Source organism: Nyctereutes procyonoides, unplaced genomic scaffold (assembly GCF_905146905.1).
Source record: "Nyctereutes procyonoides isolate TBG_1078 unplaced genomic scaffold, NYPRO_anot_genome, whole genome shotgun sequence".
NCBI lineage: Eukaryota > Metazoa > Chordata > Mammalia > Carnivora > Canidae > Nyctereutes > Nyctereutes procyonoides.
The window spans coordinates 19,357,551-19,383,216 of NW_026575043.1; positions in this window are offsets into that span (position 1 = coordinate 19,357,551).

Genomic DNA, 25,666 nt, shown 5'->3' on the forward strand with positions numbered 1-25,666 from the left:
CTACACTGGGTTATAGTGATTTGTGTCTTCCTCTGGACTGAGCTATTTCTAAGCAGGATCGTGCTTTTTAATAATGACTTTACCTTGTACTTGGCCACCTTCTTAGACAGACATCACCCCAGGGGACCCTCACGCTTTGGGAGGGAGGCGAACTGGGCATCACTGTTATATATTCACTTAGTAAGAGTGGATTAAATTTCTTGCCCAGGTTCCATGCTGTCGTGGCTTCAAGTCCGGGCACCGCTCATCACTCCCTCTGTGGCTTTCCACAGGGCACTTCACCTGTCCACACCCAGGGTTTTCATCTATGAAAACACAGTTACCGTGAGACTTAAGAGAAAATGTATGATTGATATATATGTATATAGAACCTTTAGCACAGTACCTTTCATCTAGCAAATGCTCAAGAGATGGTAGGCATCATTACTGTGAGCAGCAAGCCTGAGCCTTATTCCTGCGTAATATTATTTATTATTACGCATTGAGCAATTGCTAAGCCTTGTGTTACCTGCTTTGCCTCAGTTACTATTCACAAACCTCTGCAAGTTTTTTTTTTCTTCTTCTATTTTACAGACAAAGAAATGGAGACCCAGAGAAGTTAGGTTTGGAGTTAAATTGGGGTAACGTTCTCTCAGTTTGGCTTACTTCTGAGCCGCCCAAGAATGCAAAGGAAATATGAGTTATGGCTACAAAAGAGCCAGTGGACAAGCTCCCAGGTCCTTCTTCCCCCAGATCTGGGGTCATTTCAGCCCTCAGTCTTCCACTTGCTTGGCTAGGGGCTGGGCCACATCCACTCACCTGGGTTCACCTGTCACCCCCCAACCACCGGGGGAAAAAGTCCTTTTGCTCCGGGTCTAGTTTCCACAGCCTCAGAAAGCAACAGCAGTCTGCCAGGCCCACCTCCCTTGCACGCAGAAGATGCTCAGGAATCAGGAAATATCACAGAGAACACATGCAGACCTGGAAAAGGCAAAGCTCCGTGTTTTATATGTAGGAGTTTTGAAGGCAAAGATTTCAAGGGATGCAAAAAGAATTATAGACCTTGATCCAAAGGGACTTAATTCGAAAGCACTTTGTTTAGAGACCAGTGGGAAGCTAATATTAATAATATTGACTGCATCTTAGGTACTTTGCCAGATGAGCTCAAGGTTTTTCCTTATTAAATCCTCCCAAAGCTACAATGATGATGATCCTCTGTTGGCTGCAGAATGTATTATAATTACTAGAGGCAATGAAAAAGTGTCAACTGTGATCTGCTCCTCCACCCCCGGCAGGACTCCGCAAAGGTGCGGGGAGGGTGAGAGGGGAGCCTCCCTCCCCCAGGCTCCTCCACTGAGAACTCGGCCCGTGAAGCTACAATTATTTCCCCCACTTGACGTCCGAGCGTACAAGGTTCAGGCCCTTGCTGTGGCTCAAGATCACATAATTAAATTCCGTGGCAGAGTTAGGATTAAAATGCACCATTGTCTGGCTTTTCCTACTACCCCACACCACCAGGCGCTATTTCATGCACTGAAAGTTCTGGAGAACTGGGTTGATTTTTAACTTCACCGTTGACCAAGGGCATCACCCTCGGCAGAGACTTCCCTTCTCGGTCTCTTGCTGGGTTTTCCTTGTCGCCTGAATGCAGGAAGCCTGTCTTCACCTGACACATTCCCTCAGAAGGAAGAGTAGCAAGGCTCAGAGAAGCTACAGTTTGGTGTCTTCTGAAGGTGCTTGGGGTCAAGGTTATACTGAATACAGTACGAGCAGGCAATCCTGAAAACGTTTGAATTGATTATTTGCAAACGTGTTTTTTGGCCACAGGGAAATGTGATGAGAGTGGGGATGTTAAGTTAGTGCAGAAGGAAAGTCAGATTTTGGAGCATATATTCTGTCTTTGGGACTCTGGACCTTGAGATTGAGATATTTACATAATTGGGTGTGCTGACTTCTTCCATTTTCATTGAGGTGTTTGGCAGCAGGGAGGCAACCTGAATTGGATCATTCATTCTGTTTTCTTGATGGTAAAGGTTTACTCGCACACATGTCCTGAGCCTGGGAGAGATGCTTTAGCCGGGCTTGGTGAATTCATGAAGAATGTAGCCTTGCCTGTTTTTTTTTTTTTTTTAATTGTGTTAAAAAATACCATTTTCACTAATTTTGAGCATACGGGTCAGTGGGATTAGGTACATTCACGTTCACTTTGACCATGACCACCATCCGTCTCCAGAACTATTTCATCATCCCCAACTTGGTAGCCATTAAACACTAATTCCTTATTTCTCTTCTTTTCCCAGCCCCTGGTAACCACGATGCTACTTTCTGCTCTACGATTTTGACTACTATAGGGACCTCTTATAAGTGGAATCATCTAGTATTTGTCCTTTTTGTGGCTGGCTTAGTTCACTGAACATCATGCCCTCAAGATTCACCCAAGTTGTAGCCTGTGTTAGAGAAGTTCCTTCCTTTTGTAGGCTGAATTGTATTTTGTTGTATGTACAAATCACATTTTGTTTTTCTGTTCATCAGCTGATGGGAGCTTACGTTGTTCTCACCTTCTGGCTGTTGGGAATAATGCTGCTACAGATTTCAATCTTGTCTGCTTATTTTCACATCTGTGTCATTGTTCGTTTTGAGAATTCGTACTCTTTCCAGTATCCCAGACTAGGATTTGGGGGTCCTCTTTCATTACTCTATTGTAAAGCCAAGAAAAAAATGATTAGAAAAATGTTTCTGATGATAAGCTTGTGGGAAAAGCTACTTTGAATCTTGCTATTAAATTGTCTACTTTTAAAATTTTTAAAAAGATTCTTAAATTTATTGATTTGAGAGAGAATCCTGCTTTGAGTCTTGCTATTAAAATGTCCACTTTTTAAATTTTTCTTTTAAGATTTTATTTATTTATTTGAGAGGGTGACAGAGCAAGCATGAACAAGGTGGTGGGGGGATGGGCAGAGGGAGAGGGAGAAGCAGACTCCCCTCTGAGGAGGGAGCTGATGCTGGGCTTGATCCCAGGATCCTGGGATCATGACCTGAGCCGAAGGCAGAGGCTTAACCACCTGAGCCACCCAGGTGCCCCCACTTTTTAAATTTTTAAAAAGATTTTTGAATTTATTGATTTGAGAGGGAGAGAGCAAGTGAGAGCACAGCAGAGAGGAGGGTCAGAGGGACTGGGAGAGGGAGAAGCAGACTCCCTGCGAGCAGTAAGCAGGATGTGGGACTCAATCCCAGGACCTCAGAATCATGACCTGAGCCGAAGGCAGACGCTTAACTGACTGAGCCATCCAGGCGCCCCAAATTGTCTACTTTTAATTCCTCTTCAGGGCACACCGAGCCATTGATCTTTCTGTTTGCTCGCCAACACGTGGTTTGTGGAAAGTGGAGTGACCCATTCCTGCGCCATGTGGGGCTCCCAGCTCTTCTGCTCCTTTATAACATTGTGCACATGTTCACTTGAGACTGGCAGCTGCCCTGCTGCATCACTCTCTGTCACTTCCCTCCCTGTATTTCAGGTTGAGCTTCCAAAGCCCTAAGCAGCCGCCTGGTTGAGAAGTCTTTAAAAAAAAAAAAAAAGAAAAGAAAAAAGAAAAGAAAAGAAAAGAAAAGGAAAGGAAAGGAAAGGAAAGGAAAGGAAAGATATCAGTACATAAAGAATAGTTCTATTGAACTCACTCTAAAAAGTTTGGCTTTATTCAGGCCTCAACCATCTGGGGATCTTTCTGCTTTGCAGTTCTCCATGCCCTACACGCTCAGTTTGTTGGGAAGGAGGAGGAGGGGTAGTCTTGCCTTGTGCTTCATCACAGTTAAGTTATTCTGGATCTCAAGAGGCCTCATAAATCTGCTCCCCAGATGGAAGTCTCCATAAAAGGCTCCCCTCTTTGTGTGAGTCTCAGATTTCCCTTTAATTAAAATTTAACAAATGGATAATCAAGTGAGGTAAATCACCATATATACATATATATATATATATATATATATATATTTTTTTTTTTTTTTTAAGTGAGTCCTGTTGTGAATTCTGACCTCCCTCCTCAGTTTATGAGTAGCCATGTCTATAGTAGGTTAACCAGCAAGTCCTCAAACAAGTCAAGGATAAGCCAAAGGTCTATTAACTAACACACAGCTTTGAGTAAACAAAATGTTTCCAAGTCTCAAGGCATTAATTATTTATTTCTCCAAAGGAATTTCATAGCATGAGTTTGAGTTTATTAGGGTAGTTTATAAGAGCCTAAGGTTTAATTTTTCTTTCTTTTTTAAAAAAGATATTTTATTTAAGTCATCTCTACACCCAGTGTGGGGCTCGAACTCATGATCCCAAGGTCAAGAGTCACATGCTCTACCAACTGAGCCAGGCAACTACCCCAGGTTGAATCTTTTCTTTTCTTTCTTTTCTTTTCTTTTTTTCTTTTTCTTTTTCTTTTTTCTTTTCTTTTCTTTTCTTTTTTCTCTTTTCTTTCTTTTCTTTTCTTTTTTCTTTTCTCTTTCCTTTCCTTTCCTTTTCTCTTTTTTCTTTCTTTTCTTTCTTTTCTTTCTTTTTTTCTTTCTTTCTCTTTCTTTCTTTCTTTCTTTCTTTCTTTCTTTCTTTCTTTCTTTCTTTCTTTCTTTTTCTTTCTTTCTTCTTTCTTCTTTCTTCTTCCTAATTTTATTTATTTATTCATGAGAGACACACAGAGAGAGGGGCAGACACATAGACAGAGGGAGAAAAGCAGGCTCCCTGTGGGGAGCCCAATGGGGGACTCTATCCCAGAACCTGGGAACATGACTTGAGCCAAAGGCAGATGCTCAACTGCTGAGCCACCCAGGCATCCCTTAATTTTTCTTTAAAGAGGTTAAGGGAAAGGTAGACTTGGAAGCCAAACCAAGGGTCTCACAGTGTGACCTTGGGGGTGAAGGAGTGACCTTGAAGTGAAGAACAGAATCTCAAGCGCTGGTCTGGGGTCACCCTCCCTGCCCTGCAGACCTGGGAGCTATTTGTGCATTTGGGACTGGTGGTCTAGTGGCCTGGTGGACTGGCGCTGTGTGGGGCACTAACTCAGGGAACACACTTCCAATCTCTAGGTCAGAAGCCTCACAGCAACTTGGTGGCTTTCAGGTCCTCTCTCTCCCCACACCAGAGCTGGATCTAGCCTCCACCTTTGCTGTGGCTTTGTGCCATTGGTATAAAAACCATTGTGAAAAAAAAAAAAAAAAAAGAAGAAAAAAACCAAAAACCAAAAACACACAAACAAAAAAACCCATTGTGTCCTCTTTCTACCTGGCACACAACTCTCTAGGCCTTTCATAATTTGTTTTTATTATTATAAAAGGCACACATATTGACTGAGACAGTTGTAAACAATACAGAGCAGGGCAAAAAACTTACCCCTCTTCTTCTGGCTTCTCTCCTATCATCACAGAATTGGAGGTGAATCCTTTTGATTTCTGATTATATGGAAGTGCAAATCATATGCCAGATTGTTTTATATAAAAGCAGTGAGGTCGTATTTTACTTATTGTTTTTGTAATTTGTTTTTCACTTAGCAATATATCAGGGAAATCTTCCCAGATCTATGTATTGAGACTTAAATCATTTGAGTTGCATAATATATGCAAAAATTTGCTATGATTTATTTATTCCTGTGGATAGACTTTTCAATTGTTTCTCTCTCTCTCTCTCTTTTTTTTTTTTTTTTTTTTACTGTTATAGACAATACTGCCACCAAAAATCCTGTGTGTATAAGTATGGAAGTTTTTATTTCTTCAGAGTATGTGTCTTGAAGTGGGATTGCTGGATATGGCCAAATTTAACTTTAACATATGCTGAAACAAGTTTAATTTTCCAAAAGCAGAGAAATTCACACCACCACCAGCTATGCTTAAGAATGCCCATTTCTTCACATTCTTACAAAGACTGATGCTGCTTCAGCTTGTCAGTTATCTCATTATTGTCTCCATTTAGAATTCTCTGATCACTAGTGAGACTGAGCATTTTTTCTGTAAACTATCAGTCATATGCATTTTTTCTCATGTGACTGTGTGCTTATATGTTATTTTTCATATTTTTTGGTTGCTTCTATTTTTATTGTTAACTTATATGACTAAAAAAATTAGTGACATTAACTCCAAGGCTGTCAAAATGATAACAAATATTTTCTTCCAGTGTCTGTTCATCTTTTGACTTCGTGATGTCTTCGGTGATGCAGATGCCATGGCAAAATATTTGCAGTCAGATCTCTCAATCTTTCTTTTTTCACTTTTGAGATTTTTGCTTTGCCTAACACCTTCACTATTTCAAGCAAACTTACCCTGTAAGTATTTGATTCTAAAACTTTTATTGTTTATTTTTGATGGTATAATTCTTGTTCTGTCTTGGATTTTTTCTTTAAAGATTTTATTTATTTATTCATGAGAGACACAGAGGGAGAGAGAGAGAGGCAGAGACACAGGCAGAGGGAGAAGAAGGCTCCATGCAGGGAGCCCGATATGGGACTCGATCCCGGATCCCCAGGGTCACTCCTTGGGCTGAAGGCAGCGCTAAACCGCTGAGCCACCTGTGCTGCCCGGAATTTATTTTTTGATATGATATGGAGAAAGGGACATTTAATTAACTTGTTTTCTAGATGCTTTCTAGTTATACCAACATCATTTATGAAATAATCCATTATTGATATTGGATTGATTTAATATGCTTTCTTTATCATACAGTTAAAGTTCCTGTACACCCTTGTCTCTGCTTCTGGGGTCTCTGTTCATTTTTTTTTTCCTCTGTTCTTTTACATTGATCTATTTGTCTATTTGGAATTGTTCTTATGCCAATTCTACAGTGTTTATCATGGTTTTAATCATTAATTTTAATACATAGAAGGACAAGCTCCCTTACCATTTGTTTCAAACCATTTTTGGTGGGTTCTGTACATGTATTCTTCATAGAAATGTTAAGATGATCTTATCTAGCATGTAAACATTTTCTTAGTGTTCTGATTAGTATTTTTAATAAATCATTATACTCATTTTGGAAGATACATTTTATTTCATTGTTTTTCCATCCGGGATCATTTTGTTTTATGTCTTTCAGTAAAATTCCATGGCTTACTTAGTTTAAACTGCATATGTTTCTTGTTACATTTATTCAAAGATACCTACCTGTGTTTTCTCTTCTATTATGAATAAGATGACTTTTCTATTTCCTTAAGATTTTGTATATTTATTTATTTTATATTATATATTTAATTAATTAATTTATTTGACAGAGAGAGAGCAGGAGCAGGGGGAGGGGTGAAGGGAGAGGGAGAAGCAGGCTCTTCTCTGAGCGGGAAGCCCGACATGGGGCTCCATCCCAGGACCTGGAGATCAGGGCCTGACCCACAGGCAGATGCTTAACCTACTGAGCATTTATTTATCTTAGAGAAGTTTTAGGTTCACAGCAAGTTTGAGAGGAAGGCACAGAGATTACTGATATACTCTGCCCCCATACATGCACAGCCTCCTCCATGATCAACATCCCCCACCAGAGTGGGACTTTTGTTATGATTGATGAACCTGCACTGACATATCATCATCACTCAACTTTAGGGTTCGCTCCTGGTATTGTGCATTCTGTGGGTTTGGGCAAATGTCTAATGACATGGAGGCATCATTATAGTATCATACAGAGTATTTTCACTGCCCTAAAAATCTGTGCGCTGCCAGTCATCCCTCCCCTACTTGGCAATTCCTGATCCTTTTACTATATCTAGTACTACTGTTTCCAGTGATATCTTTCAAGAATATCATAGTGTTGGAATCATATAAGATGTAGACTTTTCAGATTGGCTTCTTTCATTTAGTAATATGCATCCAAAGTTTCTCTGTGTCTTTTCATGGCTTGATAGCTCATTTCTTTTTAGTGCTGAATAATATTCCATTGTCTGGATGGACCAGAGTTTATTTTTCCATTCACCTACTGAAGGACATCTTGGTTGCTTCCAAATTTTGACAATTTTGAATAAAGCTGCTACAAACATCCATATGCAGGTTTTTGTGTACGCGTATATCCTCAACTCATTTTGGTAGATATCAAGGAGTGTAATTGCTGGATTATAAGGCAAGAGTATGTTTACTTCTTTTTTTTTTCTTTGAGTATGTTTACTTCTGTAAGAAACTGCCAGAGTGTCTTCCAAAGTTTAAGTAGCTATATTGTTCTATATCCCTACCAGCAACAAATGAGAATTCTTGCTCCACATCCTACCAGCATTTGGTATTGTCAATGCTCTGAATTTTGACCAGTCTACTAGGTTATTGTTTTGATTTGCGTTTCCCTAATGACATGATGTGGAACATGTCTTCATATGCTTATTTCCCATGTAGATAATTTCACTGGTGAAGTGTCCATTAAGGTCTTTGACTCGTTTTTAAACCAGGTTGTTTGTTTTCTTATTGCTGAGTTTTAAGAGTTCTTTGTGTATTTTGGTTAACAGTCCTTTATCAGATACGTCTTTTGCAAATATTTGTTCCCAGTCTGTGGCTTGTTTTCTCATTCTCTTGACACTCTTTTGCAGAGCCAGAGATTTTGATTTTAATAAAGTCTAGTGTATCAATTCTTTCATGGATCATGCCTTTGGTGCTGTATCTAAAGAGTCATCCAACCATGTCCAAGGTCATCTAGTTTTATGTTATCGTTTAGGAGTTTTATAGTTTTGCATTTTACATTTATGTCTGGGATCTATTTTGAATTTGTTTTTATGAGGGATATAAGGTCCAGGGTTTTTTGTTTGTTTGTTTTGTTTTTTTTGCTCGTGATGTCTAGTTGGTCCAGCACCATTTGTTGAAGACTGTCCTTATTCTATTGGTTGCCTTTGCTCCTTTGTCAAAGGTCAGTTGACTATAATTTATGTGGGTCTATTTCTAGGCTCTCTATGCTGTTGATCTATTTGTCTATTCTTTTTTTTTTTTTAAAGATTTTATTTATTTATTCATGAGAGACAGAGAGAGAGAGAGAGAGAGAGAGCAGAGACACAGGCAGAGGGAGAAGCAGGCTCCATGCAGGGAGCCCGATGTGGGACTCAATCAGGATCATGACCCAAGCCCAAGGCAGGCACCAAACCACTGAGCCACCCAGAGATCCCTATTTGTCTATTCTTTTGCCAGTGCCACATATTTTGATTACTGTGGCTTTATAGTAAATCTTGAAGTTGGGAAGTGTCAATCATCTATTTTTGTTCTTTTTTTTTTTTTTTGTTCTCTTCCTTTAATATAGTGTTGGCTATTCTGGGTCTTTTGATTCTTCATATAAACTTTAGAATCCATTTTGTTAAGCACAAAATAATTTACTGGGATTTTGATTGGGATTGTATTGAACCTATAGATCAAATTGGGAAGAACTAACATTTTGACAATATTGAGTCTTCCTATTCATGAGCATGGGATATCTTTCCATTTGTTTAGTTATTTTTTGCTTTTGTTTACCAGAGTTTTGTAATTTTCCTCATATAGATCTTTTATATCTTTTGTTAGATTTATGCCTAAATATTTCATTCTTGGGGTGCTATAAATGGTACTGTATTTTTAATTCCCAATTTCACTTATTCATTGCTGGTATATAGGCAAGTGATTGATTTTTGTATAGTCATCTTATATCCTGCAACTCCATTTCTGTTTTAAACTGGTTATTGGTAGAATAATTAAGAGCTTTTGACTTCTGTGCATTTGTTATATGTAGCTACCTTGTCAAATTCTAGTATCTATAATAGGTTTTAAAAATTGACTCTTGGTGTTCTAAGTATACAATCATTGTATATATTCTTATTTCTTCTAATAGTTATTCTCCTTAATTTTCTTGTTTTATCACATCAGCGAGAACTCGTAAAAGTAAACTGAATAATTTTGATGAGGGAGGCATGTATATTGTATGTCTTAGTCCAAATTTGAATGGAGTAGCTTTGGTATTAGCTTAGTTTAATGTCTGTCATTGGCTTTTGGTAAATGAGTTTTTGTCACACTTAAAAAAATTAGGAATAGCTCCTGAATTTTATCAACTGCCTGTTTTTCTCTAACATTAGTAGTATTTGCCCCTCTTCAAATAAGCCTCTCATTAAGAGTCGCACTTTATTTTATTTTTTACATTTTGTTATTTTTTAAGTTTTTATTTTAATTCCAGTTAGTACACAGTGCTAAATTAGTTTCAGGTGTACAATATAGTGATTCAACCCTTCCCTACATCACTTGGTGCTCATGACAAGTGCCCTCCTTAATCCTGCCCCCTATTTCACCCATCCCCCCACTCCCTTCCTCTCTGGTGACCATCATCAGATGGTTCTTTTAAGAGCCCCATTTTAAAAATTGTTGCTATTGGGGGCACCTGGGTGGCTCAGTGGTTGAGCATCTGCCTTTGGATCCTGGAGTCCTGGGATGGAGTCCCACATCAGGCTCCCTGCATGGAGCCTGCTTCTCCCTCTGCCTACATCTCTGTCTCTCTCTCTCTCTGTATCTCTCATGAATAAATAAATAAAATCTTTAAAAAAAATTGTTGCTATCAGCTGGCAATGAAAATTCCACAGTTCTCAATGGATGTCAAACTTGGATGACCTGCTGTATCCTCTGGAGGCCCTGGAGGGTGTCAGCCTGGAGAAGTCACTTATACATCATGGGGCAGGGCACACAGCAAGACGGAAACCAGGGCCTTACAATGAGGGGTGGAGGTGAGTGTGTCATTCCTGAAGGAGATGGGGGAGTGCTCAAGTAGAGTCCAGGAAGTAAAAGCAGGGTGAGGAAAGCAGATTGCCAGCTGTCATCAATCAAAACGTCAACGTGAGCCTGAACGACAAGGGTGGAGTTGAGGGTGGAAGCCGGTAAGATCCCTCACCAGACTTTGGGGAGAAACCTGTGGAGCAGATACCAGCTGAAGTCATGGGCCCGCCCAGGTGAATGAGGTAGTAGGAAATGGAGCTTGAGAAGCAGATGCGGGTCGTCCAATTAATCCCCTTGGCTTACCGCACCTTCTTAAAAACCCAAGAACTTGTTTCCTTGTCTTCTTTTGGTTTGTCTTGAAGACAGAGTTTCATAGGCACCTGTGAATAATACACTGGGTGAAAACTTTGAATAAGACACACAAAACAGTATTTCCCAATTATTATTAGATGCTTTCATCTTTTATAAAGAGAGAATTATCTGAAGCCAAAACTTTAAAAATAATTTTAAAAAATTTTGTTTTTTAATTATCATTTTAAAAATAATCCTTATTTAAAAAAGAAAACATTGACAAAAAAATCTGACCTGGAAAACAAAGAAAAATATAAAGAAAAAAATAAGAACAATTAATAATTCTGTTCCCTAAAGATAACTCCAATTGGCTTGTTAGTGTATTTTCTCCCGGTTTTTCCCCCTGTGATTTGCGATCATATGGAATCTATGTAGATAAGCAATTTCATTGCCTTCTTCACTATTGTCATGCCATAGGCATTTTCTGGTGTGATTGAGGTATGGAATCAGGAGCTCTGTGTTCCCACCATCTCTGGTACCTAGCACAATGCCTGGCAGATGCACAAGGAGCTTATTTGTTGAATGGATGTTAATTAGGTCATTTAAAAGTCTTTGTGAGGGATGCCTGGGTGGCTCAGTGGTTGAGCATCTGCCTTCTGCTCAGGGCGTGATCCTGAGGTCCCAGGATCAAGTCCCACATCGGGCTTCCTGCAGGGAGCCTGCTTCTCCCTCTGCCTGTGTCTCTGCCTCTCTCTCTCTGTGTCTCCCATGAATAAATAAATAAAATCTTAAAAAATGTCTTTGTGAACACAGCATTGAATAGCTGCATGAAGTTCTTACAGACATGGCCTAATTTACAGAAGTATGTGAGACCACCTTGCTCCCCCGCTGCATGTTTTCCCATGCCTCAACCATCCTGAATCTCTCTGAGGATCTGGGGAACACCAGTTCTCCTTACTTTTCCTGTTTCATGCTTGATGTGTCCTCTGCCTCCTGTGCCCCCCCTCCCCACCCCGAACTTGTCCTTGCCTTGAGGTTCCAGCTTAGCACACACTCTGGCAAATCTGCTGTATGCCCACCCTGCATTGGTTAGAGTCCCTGTCAGTGGCCCCACAGCACCCTGGCTTATCACTTATGCTCCTGGTTGCAAACAGAAGGTGCAGTCTAAGCAGGTCAGGGAGGAGACTGTGGGGACAGACCATTTACAAAGGTGTAGGCAGGGTGACTGAAAGCCAACAGAGGAAGGTGGAGCGCTCCGGGCTAGCACAAGGAAACTACAACCAGCTCTGCTTGAAGGAAGAAAGAAAAGAAGGGGTTCCTGGGGTGCAGAGAAGACTCCCAACAGAAGCTTGGTAGAGGTGCACATGGGCTGACACCCTGTGGCCTGGCAGGGAGGGTGTCCTTCCTCTCCTCATTCTCCCATCTCCCGCTGGAGCCTCCTGCTCATCAGCACCGTGGACACCAGGAGGCAAGGGTAGGACTGTGAATGGCCAGCAGCCTGGAGCTCAGAGCAGGGCGGAGGGGCAGGGGGTGAGTGCGCCTGGAGGGCAGAGTGTCCAGCATTGTCCAACTGTGTGACCCTGCTCATCTGCCCTGCACACTCTCATGGAAGATCCTTGGAATCAGGAACCATGCTTTATCCCCTTGTAAATATATCCCCAGGAAATAACATGAAAGCGGTGGTAGGAAGTCAGTGATGTGCACAGCAATTCACAGTACCATTTTTAAGAGTGGGGGATTAGAAATGCCCCCAAATTGGGAAGGAGTCCAGCAAAACAGCTAGGACATGTCATTATACAGTCCTGAAAGGATTCTCAGGTGGGCCCCGTTAACACATGTAAATGGGGTCACAGGATAATAAGTGACAAAGCCAACCCCACTGATTATAAATTTGTCACAGTGTGTAGAGGTGTCCTCTATAGGGAGAGATTAAAGGCACTTGTGTTCACAGTAGCTAAGAAATGCTGGCCAAATGTCACATCCTAAAGTTTAAGAGAAAATAACAAAGGTCTGATTGAATTGTCACAAATGTTAGTGCAAAGTAGCTAGAGTAATTAGGACTGTGCACAATACAAAAAAGGGGGATGGCAGCTTATTTCAGGAGGCGCTGCCAGGAAAAGCCACTTGGCTTTTGTCAGCTGTTCCCTCCGCCCCCCAAACCTCCAATATCCTAGTTGATAATGAAACTCCTTTTCCAACACCCGGTGGTGGGCTTTGGGAGGAATTTGTTGGCTACACACAGCAAAGGGTCTTCAAAGTTTCTCAAACTTTCATGTGCATATGAATCACCCCGGGGGATCCTGATAAATCCCAGATTTTGCTGCTCTAGGTCTGGGAGGGGCCTGAGATTTCCCCCTCTCAACTAGGTCCTATAGAAGATGGGAACACTACTGGGCTCGACCAGGCTTTAAATAGCCAGGCTTTAAATTGGTGGGATTATTTGTTTTCGTTTCTTTTTTTTTTTTTAAGACCTTTTAAAACGTCCTTGCTGTTGACAAATGTGCAAATTACACACTCTTTGTCACCCACCCTGCTTCCAGATTCGGACACACCTCTGACAGTGCTGGTCTTCTGGGTTGAGAATCCCAGTATCTTCTGGGCATCTGTACCAGCCAGAAGGAACTGGGTGAATTTTCCTTTTAAAATGGGCATTCCAAAAAAAAAAAAAAAAGGCATTCCAAAAAGGATACCTTTTATGTTCAAATAAATATATTTATTTATACATAAATATCGTGGGGAAAAGAATTTCAAGGCACATGTGATTCCCGTCCCTTTTCTTCCCAGCCACAATTATTTTTCTGATTATCATCACATATTTCTCACACTATCTTCATGTGAGAAACTTAAAATTTTCCTTGGAGCCTTCCATCTTCATGAATTTCTTACAATGACCTATGGAGGTGATGCAGGGCATTAATAATGTAGAATTCCAAATAGGGTCCAGTGACCTGGTGTGATTCCACTACACCAGAGAGGAGATAGGTACCCGCCAAGGATTCACATTTGCTGTTTGTTTCCACAATTCTCAGGACCTGAGTCAGGTGCCCCATCAGCTGGTCTTGCTGTAGGACGAGTCTCCCCTGGAAGGAAATGGCATCTATTCTCCTTATAGAGCCTCCTTTTCCAGACATCATTTCATTTCCATGGAAATGCTCATATTTTGCACATGTCTGCAAAGAAAACATTTCTACCATGGTTATAAGTCAAGGTGTTTGGGTTTTATTTTCTCTCCCTCACTTCCCATTAAAAAGTATCAAGAATGAGGGTCGCTGGAGGGGAGGGGTGTGGGGGACGGGGTAATTGGGTGATAGGCATTAAGGAGGATGGAATGATGGATGGAACGAGCACTGGATCTTATTTAAGACTGATGAATCACTGAGCTCTACCTCTGAAACCAATAATACATTCGTGTTAATTGACTTTAAATAAAAAATAAAATAAAATTTAAAAAGTATCAAGAATGTACATGGAGTTCCTACTTGCAGAAGTCGCCTTTGTCACTGATTATATTTTCTAATTTAAAGATGAGCTTCTAGATCCAACAATCTAGAATCTAGAAAAAAGAATCACTTTACCTCTGCCTTATTTTGTCCTTCTCCCGGCCTTCTCTCTCTTTGCCCGGTTTTGTTTTCCTAGCTCAGTGTTGCTGTGGAAGGTTCTGACGGACTGTTGGCAAGTGAGGTCCTTCCTCCACCACGATCCCAGGCTCGTGCCAGTGGGTGACCCCCACCGCCTACGAAGGCATGAGCACATCCGAATACAAGGGCAGTGGGTGGGGATTCTCTCCACAACTGTGTGACCTTGGCTATGCTAAATCCCTTTCCTCTGGAGACCCATCCCCTGTCAATCTAGAAAGCTGTTCCCAAGGAATTATTGCATCTTCGTCCTCCTAGATGTTCAGCGAGGATGTAGGAAGAACCCTGGTATTGGATCTGGTCTCTGGCCCCTGTTCCCTACATACACGGGTTCTTACATACAAACACACATCCCTCATGTGAGAGAAGATCTACACTTAGCTCCTAAATCTGTGTGTTTGTGCAGGCACAAACACACACACACACAGAAGCACCAAAAGTAAGCACCATCAGTCAACAGGCCTTTGCCTGGAGCTACTTCTTTGTTGCCTCTGCAAGAATATCACCTCTAGCCAGGCCCAAGAAATTTAAGTAACTCACTAATAAATACTTCACATCTGTTCAGTGTTCTTATTCCTCAAGCACCTACTTATTCTTCTGCCACCCAAGCAATTCAATATGTCTATATCAACATCTGCCTCTCTCGCGCTCCTTTAAAAACTGAATACCCCCCTTTTAAGCCCCGTGAACCACAGTCTTGCGACCCAGACCAGGAAATAACCTGGTTCATAGACTGTGGAGGGCTGGGAACAAAGCTGTCTGCTGAACCATCTGCTGTTTCTTAGCTGTAGAAAAAGAGGATTTACAGGTTTTGGGGGCAGATTATTTCTAGGGGCTTCCAGGCTACTAATATTCTATCCCTGTTTGCATAATTCCTCACCAGGGGTTGAGACTCCCACAAGTCACTGTGACCTCCACAGAGAGTCAGTGTCCCTGAGATGCATTCTCATGTGGAAATATTCTAAAAATATGGAATCTGGAGCAGGAGAATCTGCTCCACCTGTATTCAGTCCTGCCTGCACACTTCCAGCAGAGGGATGCACCTCGCCCACCCCACCTACCTTAGGGAGGGATGCGGAGGAAAAGGAATAAAACAAAAGTGAAGTCAATTTGCATTCAGATGTTTGCATTAAATATTAATAGGGCTTGAGGGTGAGGGTAGTTTCTCTTTTATTCAGACTCAGGTTGCCATGGCTGTCTGGGGTTTGCAGGGCTGGCTCCAGGGAGGAGTGGGGGAAGCAAGAGGGAGGAAAAGGCAGCCGCTCCCCTGCACGTGGCTCAGGGTTCAGGCCCCCATCCTGTGCCCCCAACGCAGTGGCCCACATGGCCAAGAGCAAGGCCAAGGAACGGAAAGCCATGGAAGTTTCCAGCAACGACCAGAGAACATCTGGAGGCCAGTCTTCAACCAATGAAACCCTTTCATGCTATAAAAGCAATGATCTGAGTTTGGGGTCAGGGAAGAGTCCCAGGGGAGGGACAGGAAGGAGAAGAGTGGTGGGGAAGGGGAGCCCCGGTGCAGAGGGAACCGGATTGGAGTGTCCCTGTCCCCTGAGTCCCTGGTTGGTGGGGACCGGAGACCAGGGTCAGGCTTTTCCTTAGCCAGTGCTTTCTGGAGCAAATTCATGAAATCAATACAGGAGAGTGGGGGGCAGGAAGGACCACCAGCCTCTTTCTGGCCTCCAGCTCTTGAAGGAAGGTCAGGAGGTTGTGCTTTTGGCAACTGTGGAGGGAGCAGTCACTTTGTGCCCAAGGTGGGCTTCATGACAGGTCCATGTCCTTCCCAGAGGAAGCTCCCGAAGCCAAGTGTCCCCCATCAGGAGAGGTTTTCGTGTCTTCTTTTGCTTGTCTTTTTTTTTCTTTCTTTTTTTTGGGGGGGGGGCCTCCCAGTGCCTCCAACTCACTGAATCCTCCAACTCCAGCTGAATGACTGTTTACTTAGCCTTCTTGCAAGGCTGGCTCTCGTCACCCACGTCTGGGTCCATCCCTGTGTTATCCTTCATGACGGGAACTTGGAAATTTCCATCATTTCCCTATAATACGAGTCCACCCTGCAGTGGCCAAACCGCCCTCGGGTGCCACAGTCTTAGAGCAGAGATTGTCAATTCTGGCCCCCCGCTGGCATCACCTGGACACGTTTGCAACGTCCAGATGCCCAGATAACGCGCAGCCCAATAAGAGCAGAATCTTCAGGGGTGGATCCCAGGCTCAAGAGTTTTTAGAACTTCCCGAGGTCATTGGCTGCCAAATTTGAGAGTTGCTGGCAGAGGGTTACAAGCACATCCAATGGCCTGGAATTAGCTGTTGGCTCTGCTGCTCCTGGAATTAGCCTGGGGCAGGTTATATGCCGCTTTCTGCCTCAGTCTCCTCATCTGCACAGGGGGAATAATACTGGTGCCAACAAGAGCACACAGTGTTGGTGCGAGGATTCAGCGAGCTAATCCAAAAGGTAAAAAACACATGCCAAGGGCTTGGTCACTGGCTGGCACAGGGTTAGTAGTTTAGAAGTGTTGGCCATTTATTATGCTGGGGAGCATATCTCCAGTGGCACGGGCGGGATGGTGCGGGAACCTAAGAAGAGGTATAGAGAATTGAACCTATTTCTCCTGAAAAGGAGGCAGCTTTGTTGGAATATGCTGGGTGTCTTCAGATTCCTATCAGATAGAAAAGGAATGTGGTTTGTTTTGCATGACTGTGAAGGAAAGAACAGGGATTCAGCAATGGGAAGTTTCCAACGGAGCCATTTAGCAGCAGAATGGATTGTGTCGTGGGGAGTGAGTTTCCAGGCTCTGGGGGTATTCAAGCAGCAGTGGGACAGTTTTTGGTGGAAATGTCATAAACGGAGTCACGATGGAATGAAAGGACCCACAAGGCCTCCTCGAGCCCGTACCTGGCATGTCCTGAGCGCTACCAAACCTTAGCCATTAGTGGACGTTCTCTTGCAGTGGACGAGGGCGCGCAGGGTGGTGTGGGTGTCCTAGGCGAGTCTAGAGCTGTGTTGAAGGGAGCCCCGAGGTCAAGCCAGGGGGAGTCAAACCTGTTCTCAAGTCAAGGAGGTGAAGCTGGGCCAGGCAGCGGAGCTTGGTCTAGGCGGGCCTGGAGCAGGAGTGGATGAAGAAGCCAGCCATGGGGGTGAGAGGGTGCGGGTCTGGGGTGTCTAGGGCTGCTGGGCCCCAGGCTCTCCTGGTTGAGCTCTGGACACCAGGTAGACGGAAGCAAGTGGACATGTTCTCAATCTGAACCTCAGCCCTGCGGCTGGCCTCCTGCACCCCAGGCCACTGCCCCTTGCCCCTGCACCCCCTCACTGCCCATCGCCTCCCCTTGTACTGTGTGGTTTCCTGTCGTGCGGCCTCTGCTTGGCGCGGCCTCTCCGGAGCCCATTCGACCTGCCCTACCTTTCTCGGCCGTGTGGACGGTGCTAGGCATCCCTCGGGCACCCTGCCATGGGCACCCAGCTGTCCCCCGGGCCTGCTCCCCCTGCAGGAGGCTGCACCGTGCCAGCCCCACCTCTGGGGTGCCCTCTGCACCCCCCCCTCCCGGGGCCTTCAGTGCCTCTTGGGCTCATGCCCACCGGCTGCTCCGGGCCTGCCCTGGGGCCCCGCGGCCAGGCCTCTCCAGGGTGTTCTAGACACACCGATGGCACCTGTTCCCTCCCCATGTCCTGGCGAGCCACCTGGGCCACCGTCTCAGAGGCACCCAGGTCCCTTCCATGCGTGCCCCCGCTGGGTCCCGAACTCCCGCCTGCCCCAGGAGAGGCCAAGCCCCCCCACCGAGCCCCCCCTCGGACTCCTGCCCAGGCCAGCTTCCCTTCGCTCTGTTTTTAGCTCCCTATCACGTGGCAGTGACAGCTGCTCCGAGTCCCTGCCGCCCTGCTCCCCCCCTCCCATCCCCCCCCAGACCCGCCCTGTGCTGGGGACCCTGTCTTTCCTTGGCCTGTCTACAGGGATCCCCTCCCCGGCCTTTCCCTCTCCTCCCGCTCTGGGCAGGCATGGGGGGTGTAGGGGTGTGGGGGGGTGGGGGGGATGCTTTCCAAGGCTAAGCCCTCCCTCTGTGCCCCTGACTGTGTCCCCTCTTCTCTCTCTGCCCCCCTGCTCTGCTGTCACCTCTTCTCACTTCAGCCCTCATTTCCCCTTGGCTCTGAGTCCTGAGACTCACTCCGATTTCTTTCTTTCTTTCTTTCTTTCTTTCTTTCTTTCTTTCTTTCTTTCTTTCTTTCTTTCTTTTTTTTTTTTAAAGATTTTATTTATTTATTCATGACAGACACACACAGAGAGAGGCAGAGACGCAGGCAGAGGGAGAAGCAGGCTCCATGCGGGGAGCCTGACCTGGGACTCGATCCTGGGACTCCAGGGTGCCGAAGGTAGACACTCAATCACTGAACCACCCAGGCGTCCCTCACCCCGATTTCTTTTGCTTTAAGGGACAAGGAGTCACAAAGCCCGGCTTTTGTCCTGTGCCTTGCCTCCCTCCTGTCCTTAGCATTTCCTTCATCCTCTCAAGTGGGGTACCTCCCCGTGTCCCCAGGACCCAGCTGCGCTGAGCTAATGTCCCTGGAGTATGCCTGGCCCTCTCCCTCCTCCCTGGGAGACAGCCTCCTGAGGTAGAAAAAGCACTGACATTGGAGGCAGCCACTCAGGGGTTTAAATCCTGGCTTTGCCCCATATTGTTATATAATCTTGACCCTCACTTGGCACATTATTCGTCTTCCCAAGGAAGAGAAAATGGAAGCGCCTAATTCCCTGGCTTGCTGTGAGTAGTAAACGCTTATACTTGTAAAGTGCCCAACACAGTTGGTGCAAAATAAAAAATACTCCCCTCCATCCCTTGCGTTAGCTAATGCGGATTCCTTCACATGCCATCCACCCTTCAAACCTGGTCATACCTTCCCCCTCTACCTGTTGCGCCCACATCCCTCTACTTTGTTTGCTCTCTGAACCTTGTTCCTCAGTCATAGTGGGTGCCCTGGTCTACCCTGTGTCAGGATGTATCAGGATCACTTGTCTGGCCTCTCATGAAATCAAGAGCCTTGAGGGGCCAGGATATTGAATTCACCTTTGGATCCCTCTGAAGTACCTATCAGAGCACCTACACGTAACAACTATTCATAAACAGTAAGCTTAAAAGAAATTTAGGGGTGCCTGAATGGCTTAGTCCGTTAAGTGACCTACTCTTGATTTTGGCTCAGGTCATGATCTCAGGGTGGTGAGATTGAGCCTCACTTACAGCTTCACGCTCAGTGCGGAGTCAGCTCCTCTCTGTCTCCCTCTCCTTCTGCTCCTCTTCCCACTCATGCTCTCTCTCTAAAATAAATAAATCTTTAAAAAAAAAAGAGTTAAAAAAATTAAAAGAATTGCTTGATGCTAGGTAAATCTTTATAACCTAAAACAAAACAAAACAAAAATTCCAAGCTGATCTCTTTCTCACCTATGAATATACTCTCTAACCGTGTAGAATTTACGATAAGACAGGGACTTACAACCTGAAGACTTGGGAAAAAACCTCTTACCAAAGACTATCAGCAGATCTAGCTGGATTTTCTGTGGTCCTTTATGCTAGCTCATGGACATCATTTGCCTTCAGGTTACTAAGGTCCTCTTTTGGTAAGTAATGAGGACTTTCCCTGCTTGGTGGAATCCATCTGATTTCTTATGTGGAAGAGGAAATGGTCAGAGTAGCCAATATCTAAGAGTCTTTCCAGCTCGAGCAACTATAGCTCAGTGATGGTGCATGATGAGTGTGCCATAATTAAGACATTCGTTTATAAAGTGACCAAGGATGCATCTCATGTTGGTCCTGTCATGAAAGTTCTCTGAGGTGTTTGCTGCAAGTGCATTAATTATTGCTTCATGCAACAGATATTTGTTGAGCACAGACTGTGTGTGGCCTGTTTGCTGTTGGGTGCTGGGAACACAATGGTAACTCAAGCCTGGTCTCAACAGAACTCTGGTTGACATTTGGCAGGTTCTTCTTAGGGAAGATATGTGGAGGTGGGCCATGGGCTGGGCCAGGCCAGGCGGCTGCTTAGGCTTAGTGGCTCTCAGAGAGGACAGTCCAAGGGGACATCCTTCACAGCAGCAGCACCTGCCCCTCCTGGCAGGACCCTCCATCCGTTACTCTGAACATGAGTCTCTGGGCTTGTCACATTATCCACAGGCAGCCTGAAATGCCTCCTGCTATACACACCAGCTTCCCTCAATTCATCTTTCAATCTGGAGGATTTACAAAGATTTATACCATTAAGAGCAAGATCTCAACAACATGCCGTATGGGAAAAACATGTTTTGCTTCTGCCCGTATATGTATTAGTGTGTAAGCTCTTCTGGGCAGGGACCCATTTTATGTGTCATGTTCTTTCTGTAAAGCTTCATTCCCTCTTAGGGTTGATGTTTCAGAAATTTGGGTGTATAACTTCATCCAGGATCAGCATTTAGGAATTAACACCAGTTCTTGGCTAATGGTGAGTCACTTACATTTTACAGTGGGACACATGGGCCTGAGTCTTATCTTCTATGCCCGAAGAAAACAAAAGACAATGGAGGAGAGAATGCTGATAGGACTTAGAATCAAGCCCTCTTCTTTCTTGGCTTAGGAGCAGGAGGCCTGGAACGTGCTCATCGTCCCCATGGCCCAGAGACAATGGTTTCAAAGTCTTCAGGGGTTGCTGGGGGTTAAGACACAGGACAGATGAGAGGGCAGCTCATCCATGCCATATGCGCCCTGTACCTGCCCACTTATCAGACATGCATGCTTCGTTGGTTCACAAAGTTCACAAAGAACCCACACTACCCCTAAGAACAGGAACATCACAGCAGGGCCTTTGAGGGTCTGTGGATGGAAGGGGATATGGAAAATCTCCCCCAATTCTTCTTTAGTGATTTTAGGGGAGCTTTCTTTGCTCCATTCTTACCTCGTGCGGGCTGTCCCCCTCACTTGTTGACCACCTGTCACATGCCTGTGTGAGGAGACCCAGATTCACTAGTCAGGTCTCTTACAAAGCAGAGAGGAGGAGAAAGCAGAGAACTGGGATGGTCTGTGGTCTGGACGGTTTCTCTGTGTTGTTGGGAGAGGAGAGGATAGAGGGCTGTGGGCAGAGAGAGAGGAGGTGGCCGGGTCCTCAGTTATACTTGGCACTATACGCTTTCAAAGGCGGAATTTTCTGGCTCTTGGATAGGCAGATCCCAAAGGAAAAGATCTTGGGGCCTTCACATGCTGTAATTCTGTTATTTTGCCTCTTCCCCAAATGATCACAGTCCCCAAGTAGGTATTTTCTATGTTTGTGACAAATTTGGCTTGAAAAGTCCTCTGAAGCATACTGCATGTTTCCAGCCTCATTAATACTGGCTATCATTTGGGTAGGGTTGACAGTTTCTCTGGGCTGTTCATGTTTGCTCTCAGCCTCATCTGATTTGATCCTTAAAACATTCGTACATGGTGGGCAGGGTGGGCATCGCTCATCCGGGTTTATAGTTGAAGTGCTTAGGCTCAGATCTATTTTCATGATAGGATCCTACAGACTGTCACGAGTGTCAGAAATATTTTCCTTTATTCATTAAATGATGTCGGTGTGGTAGGGGGATAGTTAGTGGGAGTCATGTATGCCAGCATGGAGATTCCAACATCTAGTTTTACAGAACAATGATGAGCTCATTGTTACATGGATAGAGCCTGGGGGTAGAGAAGCTGAGGGGTATTTGAAGGGATGGTGAGCCTCGCTCCTGCCAGACCCCACACCAAGGTCAGCCTAAGGCATTTTTTTCATTCTTTAAGGAACAGCTGACCCAGGAGCATTTCTCCCATCTCGGACAAGCCCACAGATTTAATCTGGTGTCTGGACACAGGGTGCTACTCAGCTAAATGAGTGCGAATGCTCTTTATCTTGGGGATCTTTCTTAGCTCCACCCAGAAGTCCAACAAGAAGGGTAAGGGAAGAGGGCCCTGATTTACACGTGCTACAATTTCTGACCAGCCAAAGAAAACCAACTAATCACCAACGGACAACACTGGCAGCCATTACACAAAATTCAGGGTGAACAGAATGGCTTGATTCGGCCAATTGGGAACAGCTAGGGGTTGAAATAAAATGGCATGTTAGGCAGGAAAAATAAATCATCTTATATTACCTTTCTCTCTTTGGCCATCTTATTAGGTGTAATTTGGATGTTGCCAATATACACTCACTAAATATTTCCATGTGCTCACATAAAATTTGAACTCATAAAAGTTATGGTCATAGTCATTTTCAGTTTGTTTCAATTGTTATGCTACATTTCCTATTTAATGTAATAAGTTTTGGATGGAAATGAAGATAACCATAGTCATAAATGCATGACTTAAGAACAGAAAAAAGGTCTCCTATTATATCTCTCATAAATTAGAAATGCAACTAACAGTTGCTCTGTCAACAAAAACATCAGAGGCTAAAATCAGCCATGGACCACTCACTGAGAAAATCCAGGATGGCCCACAGCCAGCAGGTGGATTGTATTGGCCTCTTAGCCATGATCTCAGGTTGATACCCATGCATCTTGACTGGGATAGATAGATGCTCTTTCTAGATTTATATTTGCATTTTCAGGAACGGAAGCCAATACCTCTAATGGTACAAGGGACTTGGAGCAGGGAGTTTTAAAATTTGGATCTGCTCCTTGTGTACCGCTGTGAGAAACAAGGACTCTATATTGTGAGTGCATTATAGTGATGTTCTGTGAAGAGTCATACACAATAAGCTTATGCACTTGCCACCCACAAAGCTGTGGACTGAATGGAAATTGGAATCAGCAATGGAAACACATTGTTCACCAAATTGCAGAGGTGATGGAGGGGGGTGAGCTCGCATGATAGAATGAATGCTAATACTTAAAAGAGTACTAACTGAAATTGAATGAAAATATTAGTTGCTAGTACACAGGATGCAAAATCCTTTAATGTCTTAGACAATTTCGAGTAGAAAATTGGCACATTGCTGATTGATCTCAAGATCTGACTCAATACTCCGTTTCCAAAGTCAGATGCTTTAGAGGGAGTGTATAAATAGCTCCTGAAGTTGAAATTTGTTCATGATCCCAAAGCTTAGCTGATGAGAGGATAACTGCTATCCTCAACATGTCAATAGAATCACTCTGGGAGAGAGGAGCCAAGTTGTCCCAGCAGAAGGAAATCAGAGAAGATATTCTTGGAGGCTAGCATCATACATTTTAAAGAAAATATTTATCAATCAGCATCCATTTAATTGCAATTTTGGATTAGTTGGAGTGTTTACACAGGTCATGTTTTAGAAGACAAGGCAAATAATCACAAAGCTTTTTTTTTTTTTTTTTTTTTTAGCAAACAAAATGAATTAAATAGCATCTACCATTTGCTGACTGCCCATTATGCTTCTAGGTACTTTGTTTTGTAACAGCCACATGGTAGATATTGGGTCCATTTTGCATATGAGGGCTGAGAGGCTCAGTGGCTTTTCTTGGGGGGGGTCATAGGGCTAGATACAGCCAAGACTATCTGATTCCAAAGCCTGGGTTTCTTTTTGCTACTCTGCCTCAGAGAACTCTCTTATAGAGTTCATCCAGAGTCCATAAACATTTTATTTTATTTTATTTTTTATTTATTTTTTTCCATAAACATTTTAACTGAATCTTCTATGTCTACGTGTGTACACACACACACACACACACACACATACACACACATCTATGTATATAGGTGACACCTTGATGCTGTCTATAGAGGCAGAAACTTACAGGGGGCATTCCCTTAATGGAGTCCTCAAATTCTTAGGTTCTGAAAATGGATCGTATCAGTTAAATATTGCCTAGGGGACTGACTCATGCTGACCAAACTGATTGATACAATAGGTGTTGCTTTGGCAATTAAATGTGAGCAAAAGTGATAAAATTTGCCACGTTTCCTTCCCAGCAGGGTGGCGATCTGGACGCATGTGTTGAAGGGGGGAGCCTCGGTCAGCTGTGTTCCTGGGTGACTAGTGCTGAGCTGACCTGGGCTGGGCAGTAGGGGGAGAGGGTAATAAGCTTCCTCTTGAGTCAACAGAGGTGATAGGGTTGGCTGTAAGGCTTATAACCTTGCCTATCCTGACAGATACAGTAGATTGGCCGCTCCTTCTAATATAACAATGGATAGAATCTAGTCTATGCACATGAATGAGAGGTGAGCTTGAGGCCAAATAAAGTTTTTAATAAAACTGTCATTAAAATCTCAGTGACCTGTAAGCCAATTAATCAAAATCCAATTAGTGTACTTCCCACTCTCTTCAGTGTGCTGGTCCCAGCCACCTTCACCTCTGGATAATTGCCACTGCCTCCTGTACTTTTTCTCTTTGGTCACCCAGCCTCCTCTAAATCCAATCCTGGGGTGTACGTTTTACACTTTTTTTTTTTTTTTTTTTTACTATTTTTCAAATTGGGATTTTAGTTGACAATAGATTGGACTACCTCTCTATGAAATTAATTATTTCTCACTGAAGGAACATGGCTTGAAAATCAGGGCCAGTCATTTGCCCAAGGCCCTTCCTCCAAGTGGGCTGATCCTGGTGTGCTAAAGAGAAGGGCAGGTGGGGACTTGATGTGCAGAGAATTAGAACAAAAGGAACAAAGTCTCTGCAAGGAATAGTTCCATCAGCAATGGTGCCCTCATTGTCAGGTATCCTGACCCCTAGCCCAGTCCTCTGTACATATAGTACATCTAACACTTGCTTCACCAGAAAATGGCATCTGGTTAACTGAGATTTCATGGTACACTCTATTTTGCAATAAGGCTATAACTGCATTCCTAAGAAACCTCAGGTTATCAAAAACTAAATTAACAAAGAACTGTTTTGATGGTTTAAAAAAAAGCTAGAAGCTGTCTTACCATCACTAAATTATTTTTCTTGCTGTATTTTCAACAATAAAGGTATTTCAAAGCTCTATTTTGTTATTGAAAACTTAAAACTCTAACTATGTAATCAAAACTGACAAAAAACAATCCTAAATATCACAGAGGAAAGCCTAAATGGCATATAAGATTGAAAATAAAATCTATGTATTCACAAACCAGGACAAGGAACCCTTGCACAGCTCATGGCTACCAGTGCCTGGGCAATGGGCTACTCAAACCAAGTGTGC